Here is an 8,476-nt window from a genome sequence, read left to right as displayed (position 1 = left end):
ACTACTTCAACTTTTTATCAGTGTGCCTTCATTTCCGTGTTCAGGTAACATATTATCTACAAAGAGAACATTAGTAGAAGGAAGTTTAATCATGAAAGAGAATATTGTCAGTTAGGGAGGGGGCATTGTACATTGTTTATCACACTCGTCTCCAAAGTCTTATAATAATATCTTATTCGTTGGCTCAACAACTTTGAGGACTTTTATTGAATTTTGATTGGTTGGTTCATTAAGTTGAGTGTCTAAACGTTTCAATCACTAATTATGTGTCATCATTGGGGATGCACTTAAATTGATCAGCCATTGTCTCATAGCTGGAATATTGTACTGCAGGAATGATTTGCTATTGTACAGCTTTTGACTCTTTGGCAGAAGAAATTGCACAACCTTTTTATCATATCATATTTTGTCGGAGACTTGATTATTTTGAGTGCACGACATTTAACAATCCCATAATTGTAACCACTTCTTGTTGATATCGATGCTACTCTAAAATAGTTGCTCTATGTGGATGTATGTCCTTTAGTTATTTAAATCAATACACTCTAAAAAAAATACTAAGATATTTACATACTAACAAAAATCCTTTTTATTTATGCTTTTAACTTAATGATTGTTTAATTTAAATTGTCTTAGAAATAAATAATCAAGTGAATATGATAATAATTAATTATATGATTACAAAATTGTTACATATATGGTCTTTAGTTAGAATTTTAAAGTTTTTACACAGTAACTTAAACAATCATGATCATGCAAAGTTTAAGTTCGATAGAACAACTCTAACATGCCCCAATTTCTATAAGAGCTATCCATTATTTATAGACATACCGAATTACCGACCTTAAATGTAGAAAAGCTTCTTTTTCATTCTTTCAAAACTATGTTTTACTGATTTTTATCTTTCGTAATATTGATATGATATATGATATGATATATATGATATGATATGATATGATATGATATTTAATCCTGTGCAACTGCGCGCCTCTTGCACGGCAGCTTGCAGGCCTACATGACCATTTGCACCAACATACATTACATTAATGGCCTTAAATAATAACCTTATTAATTACAAAATTTTAAGCTAGGGGCGCTAACTCGCTGCTGGTGCCAGTACAGCGAGTTAGCAACAAATATGTTTATTAAAAATTATAATAATAAATCAATGTAGGCTGCAGCTGCTGGACAGTTACACTTGACCCATTCTTTCTGGTTCCTCCTTAGCCAAAAACTGGTCGGCTCTTAGAGGTCCTGCGGGCGTGCAGGACCCTTCTGGGGTTCCAATGGGGGCTTGGCTGTCCATGGGTATGGCCGCTGTTCGGCGGCGGGGTGTGTGTGTGTGTGTGTACTTCAACTTCGTTTCGCTATCAGTCGGGGTGTGTGTAAGCCGTCAAAATGCCTCCGGTTGCGTCAGGGTGCGTCAGGTTGTTTCAGGTGGTTCAGGTACGTCAGTGTGCTAATTACCCTGCTCTCCCAACCTCAATGTTCAGGTGACTAAAAATACAATAGTTAACTTGTCCCATAGGGGACAAGGAGAGAATTTTTTTAGATATCTTTGAGGCAGTCCTAACAGATGTGAGGATATCATTAATTTTGAACTGTGTAGAGCTTAGTTGAGAAAAAAGTTAATATACTGAAGTTAAGATAAAATAAAATAAAAATTAAAAAAAAGTCAAGTATATTTATATATTAGCGTACGGAAAAATAATAATTGCGTAGGTTTAGATACGCAATTTATTGCGTACATATATACGCTGTGTAGAGTACGCAGAAAGTGAGAGTGAATGAACAGAAAATGGAAGTGGGTTATTTATGGAGTGTGTTTGGTCTTTATTAAGACTACAATGATAAAATAAAGATAAAGCTAGGAATCTAAAATAAAAATAAGTCTTTTTATGAAAAATAAACAAAAATCTCCTTAAAGAAAGAGAGATATTTTGCAAGTTTACATAAAACATATATAGGGGGGGGGGGATTAAAGGGGTCTGTGGAGTAGGGTTAAAAATAAATGTATGGATATTTTTGACTTACAACTTGGGGATTATATTGCTCGCAAGTTATGTTCTACATGGATTGTCTGCAGTATTCCGAATTACACCTAAATTACAGAAAATATTCATCTTGTCTTTGGATTAAAGTTGGTGTGTCCATCATTCTGCTTAAATTTTACATTACAAATTGTCAGAACCCAGGGAGGGAGAGGACATTGGGCTGTTTATTACATTAGTCCCTTAAAGATTTTATAATAACGTTTTCTTAATCGTTGGCATAAGAACTTTGGGGACTTTTACTCAACTTAAATTGGTTTATTATTAAGTTGAGTGATCAAACGTTTCAACCACTAATTTTAATCATCGGGGATGTGCATAAATTTATCGGCCATAGGCTTATCCCTTTAGATTCCTGTATTTATTGCTTATGTGTAAAACTTGCAAAGATGTAATGTGTGAAATTGATGGAACATCAATAAAGTGCAAAGTCTATACCATAGATAAAGGTATTGGTAGATGATTTTTAAAAATATTATAATACCGTAAAAAAATTTTCAACTTACACAATTGACCTCCCTGTTTTAACATATCACTGCACCCTGTGGTATTAATCAGGGAGGGAGAGGGCATTAGGCTATTTATTACACTAGTCCCCAAAGTTTTATAACAACGATTTCTTATCCGTTGGCTTTACAACCTTGGGGACCTTATTGAACTTTGATTGATTGGTTCCTTAAGTAAAGTGTCAATACGTTAAAATCAACTTTTAATTATAACCTAAAAAAGGGATTATTTTGTGTATTATCATTTGGGATGTACATCAATTTATCGGCCATTGTCTTATCCCTTTATATCCCTGGGTATGAATGCAAGGATGGATAGACAATAAAAGTGTAAAAGTTAAACAAATGGGTCAAACATGGAAATTGAGGCTGCAAAATGGAAATTATTCTAATCCTTACAACCAGCCCCCCCCCCCCATTTGTCTATTCACAGTCAAAATGAAATAGAAGTACCAGCATTTAACAAATTCTATAGTGGTTGTATCAAATCACCTTACTAGTATCTTAGCTCCTATTACAGATAGAGTTCTGTAAAACATGGCTAGCCTGACAATATTAGAAACTTAAAATTTTAATTAAAAATTTTTGTCTGGTGATTTAATGTGTAAAAAAGCCAATTTCACAAAAGAACTTAATAATAACATTTAATAAATCTGAATTCATATACTATAAAATTAATTTTTTTAATTCCACTTTAAATGAGCTGTGCTTACATTTATTGCTATTCCTATTTATTACTTGCATTTACCCGGCCCCCTTTTTTACTCAAACATATCCCCACACATCTTTATCTCCTTCTCTTTTTAAAAGCGAAGCTTTTCTATAATTAGGGTCGGTCCGTCCGTCCGTCCGTACGTCCGTCCGTCCGTACGTCCGTCCGTCCGTCACGGATAGCTTTTTTCGTTAATTTAGACATGTTAGAATTGTCCTATCGATTTCAAATTTTGCATGGTCATTCCTTTAGTAGTTAGGTACGATTTAGAAAGCGTAGCAACTCTATAATCATTACCAAAATGTCCGTACGTCCATTTTAAACATGTTGATTTTTTTACTTTTTTAAATAGCTTTTTTCGTTAATTTAGGCAAGTTAGAATTGTCCTATTGATTTCAAATTTTGCATGGTGATTCCTGTAATAGTTAGGTACGAGATAGAAAGCGTAGCAACTCTATAATCATTACCAAAATGTCCGTACGTCCATTTTAAACATGTTGATTTTTTTTTACATTTTTAACAACAAATTTGTATGTGACCTAATTATCCGATTGGTCTGATTTTTGGTATACTGATTCCTGGGACAACAAAGTACAATATTATAAGCGAAGCAACTCTATAATCAAGTCCTAAAAATGTAAGTATGTCCATAATCATTATCATGTATCAAGCAGTTTTTCAACAAGTTTACTTACAATTTTGCTTTGACTCTTATACATTCGCATTCTGATTATTCAGTTCTGACATTATACAAGTGTTAATGTCCGTTTGTCCTCCCGTTTCAGAGCTTCGCTTTTATGGATGTTGTCATCCTTGTTTTTTGAAGCACAACTACTCTATAAATAAGATATATTCAACTAATCTTATTTTTTAACCCCCCCCCCCCCCCGATTTAACAGATTTTTAATCGTCCTTGCTTTAGATCTTCCATATTTTACTATATCTCAGTTTATTGTGGTATTGTGAATTATGTAATATTATTATTTTCTTTTTGCTGCGCTACTTATGGACCAAATCCTTGTTTTGAGATATCCATTAGATGTGTATGAAATCTATATCTATTTGGGTCGACCATGTATTACAACACATTTATTGGGTCTGGGCACTGAATAGCATAATAACTGCAATTAGAATTTAAATGAAAACAGGCCTGCAGTTATTTCTTTACATATTTCTTTAACTATTTTACAAAAAAAATTGGGGTTGGAATATTTTTTTGGTTAAGGATAGGGGTGTTCCACTCCCCAATTGAATAACTTAAAACCACCGTAGGACCAGTATCAATATTCCCTGAGGAGTCGAGCCCAATCGGTTTAGCTTGAGCTTTATACAGACAGATATCATTCTACTTTGTATTATAGATTGTATTACCATGTGCTTATTTGGGTAGCATATTCTTTGTTAAAATGTATAAATAAAATTTTTTTTTACCAAATATTTTTAAAAAAATCAATTGGGCAACATGGTTTCTTTCTAGTGAAATCCATCGAGATAATAATATGCTATGTGAAATATTTTTAGATTAGCTGTTTACTAAATGTTGTACTATACCCACCATGAGCAATTTATTTCTTTTCATTGCACCACTATACCACCTGACATAGAACATTTTTTTCAAATATTTTAACTTATTTGTAATGAATATTCTTCATAATTTTAAACTTTTTAAGTGTAATTCATCAAATATTAAATTTTCCAAAATTTTAGCACTTTTTTTTAGCAGCTAGCTATTTGAAACAACTAGCATAAAACTCTTCTTCAGTAGGGGGGGGGGGGGGGGAAACGAGCGACCCCACTTAAAATTTGAGGTAGGGGAGATTTCTCTTGAAAAGTTAAAAACTTTCACTGGACCCATAAGAACTGTAAAGGAGAACAATATAGGTTCATCGGTTAGTGAGATCCTTCGGGATAGACAAAAAACGCTTACTACTTTATATATTAGGATGTTGTTGAAATTGTGTTCATATGATGTATAAACACAAAAAAACATCAGTTTTGGAATATCTTTGATTTATATGGAATTTGATAATCAATTTATCATCCACTGTCTTTTCCCTGAACATATCGAAGTAATTTTCGCCATCATAAAGAGTCTATGGAAGTCAGTAAAGGAAATTAAATTTTAAACATTTAAAGCTATAATCATGAACTTGTATGGGAAACATGTTTGACGGAAAAGTTGAACATTAAATAACATAAAATACTTGAACAACAAACTATTAAGACTAAACATGCATTGCATCCGAAACATAAAAAATGATTAAAAAATCTTAAATACAAGAATAGTTTATCGAAGGCCATGGCTAACAAAGCTGGATTTAATTCATCATTTTTATTTTAATATTCATGGAAAATTGTCTGTAATACGACGCTCTACATGATTTTTCAGTATTACTAAGAACCAGTTCTAATCCAGCGGTTGTAAATCGGTTTCGAAGTTATACTGGAAAAAATCTTAAATGGAAGGAAACAAATTATGTTCTGTTGTCACTTAAAAAAAATTAAGTATAAATAAGATTAAAAGTTCCATTTACATAAACAAAGATGAATTACAAGTTTTTAAAAACAAAATAGCAAACAGATCAAATGAGTAAAATAGTAGCTGCACTAATTTAAAATTGGGGGAGGATTTTAATAATGCCCACTCTGCATGATATTAATATTGCTTTCAATCAAAAATATGTTACAACTTACAATTCAATGTTTTTGAAAAGCACAGTTAATCAAAAGGTATAATATGTCGGTCTGTCAGTTGTTTGGAAATGCCACCTCTGTTTAATATCTTATTATGCAATCCTTTAGTAACATAGAAACTCTAAATGCCTAAGATGTCTGTCTGTTCGTTGTTCGGTAATACACTAGTAAGTCCCATGTACCCACAAATCCAGGAATCCTAAGAGATTAGATAATGGACGATAAATTGACACACATCGCCAATGAAGATAAACAAAATTACACCTTCTGTAAATTAAAACTAATGGTAGAAAAGTTTAGATACTAATTGATTGGGACCTACCTATCAAATTTTAGTAAAAGTACCCAAATAAGATAACGTGATTATAAAACTTTGGGTAACATTGTAATTTATAGTCTATCTGGAAAAAATGTAGGGGTTGATATTACCATAACACTCAAAAACTGTATTGATCGTGTAAAGATCTCAATGGACTCACAGACATAAACATGTACAAACATAATCAGCTACTTTTAAACAAAATAGATAATTACTTGCCCATGAACATTATGATGGAATAACTTGCAGTTCGAAAGATCTTGAGTGACAGCAAGACAAAGAATCCACCTCTACAATATTAGAATTTTAAGTTTAATCTTTTCACTTTCTTTGCACATTTGTATTCTTGTTTAAAGTACTTTCATACATGTTAATGTTCTGTACATGCACCATTTTGTTAGATATATAGGTATAGGACAATGAACAACAAACATATTTTCCTCCCAAAAATTCTTCCATTGTTGAATAAGCACTTTTTTTATATTTTTGACTGTGTATCTTTGCTGCTAGATTATATACAAATTGGAAGGTTCAAGAATATCATGGATTGGTAGATTTATTGAACAAATTTTAATTTTATATTACTCGCTCAATATAAAATAAAAAACAATGCTCAAATTATTATAAAATTAAGATGCTCTCTTCTAAATTATATTTTTAGATGTAAAATTTTTGTGTAGCTGCATTAAGTATTAAATTTTGAAATTAATGCAAAAACAAATTACAATTTAAATCTTAATGACCGGTTAATAGTAAATTTAAGTTTTTATTTTGAAAATGTAAAGGCGTACATTTGAGAAAAAAAAGCATCTAACAAAGTTTGCAACATTTGATTTTGCAAATGTATGATTTTTTAAACACACTAATAAACGAATGCAGTGATGCAACTAGTATTAAATTAATGCCAATGTAAAATAATGTATGTTGTTAGAATAAGGCCAGTTTAAGAGTAGAAATACAGATATACGTCTCTAGCTTAAAAATAAATATTCCACCAATTACAATACCTAACTTTTCGCCTCACAATTAGAATCTTAATATCAGAGAAAATTCCAAGCTATGAAAGGACAAAAAAATTAACTATTATCATAAAGGGATCAATTGATTCTTGCTCATTATTCTATTCTTATAACTTCGCTAAAAAAATAAAAGACTTGTATTTCCAAAATCTTTTTAAACTCAGTACATTTAAGCTTCAGTCGCCTGTAATCCCCATTGTAATAAAACTTATACAATTATACAATCAGCTGGAATTCTAATTCTGGCCAGAATATGGCAATCGCTTTTTTTCAAAAAGGATTTTCAAAGCATCCTAATGGGTTTAATTTGAGGCTTAAGCACGGCTGAAGCGAGGCTGCCGAGCCCTGATATTATTATTTAGATAGCATAAAGTAATATGATTTTGCTTTTTTAAACCTTTGGCAGGTTGTGCTTTATTAAAAAAATAAACACTAATTTTTGAGCAAAAATCACATTTAGTTAGAAATTTTATTTAATCTTTTATTAATGCAAGAGCAAGAAAAAAATGGCGGTTACTAAAAGTTTGTATGAGAGTGTGTCTATTACATTGTCCTTGGTTTTTGAACTATTTAATTAAATGTTGTTGTGTGTGTTAATGAGAAACAAGGACAAATATTTGCAATGCCTAGTTCACAATTTCCTATTCAGGGTGGCTGGACCACTTTTAGCTAAAATACATTTGAACATAATCATCCTTGCTCAATCTTGATGAATTCACAAAGCACTAAATGTGTTTATGTGTATGTTCAGTAACATCTAGAAACCGGCCTACCATATAACATCTTTTAAAGGAATCTATAAAATCTTCATGGTAAATGTAATTCACTCAACTGCTATTAAAGAAAGACATCAGAAATTTATTGAGAAGATTCTCTGTGGATTTTTTTATAGCTTAGTTTGTTTGTTCATCGCTTTGACTTCTAAAAGCTTCTATTATATATTTTTATTATAGTTTATCTACTAATCCTTGTTGTAATGAAGAATTTTTGTAATGACAAGGATAAAAGCGAAGCACTGAAACGGTAGGACAAACTGATATTAACACTTGTATAGTGTCTGAACTGAATAATCAGAATATAAAAGTATAGGAGTCGAAGCCAAATTGTAAGTAGATTTGTTAAAAAACTGCTTGATATGGGATAATGTTGATGGACATACTTACATTTTTAGGACT

This window comes from Acartia tonsa, chromosome 6 (genome assembly GCF_053477335.1).
Source record: "Acartia tonsa isolate MP-2025a chromosome 6, ASM5347733v1, whole genome shotgun sequence".
NCBI lineage: Eukaryota > Metazoa > Arthropoda > Copepoda > Calanoida > Acartiidae > Acartia > Acartia tonsa.
This window is presented reverse-complemented; position numbering follows the sequence as displayed.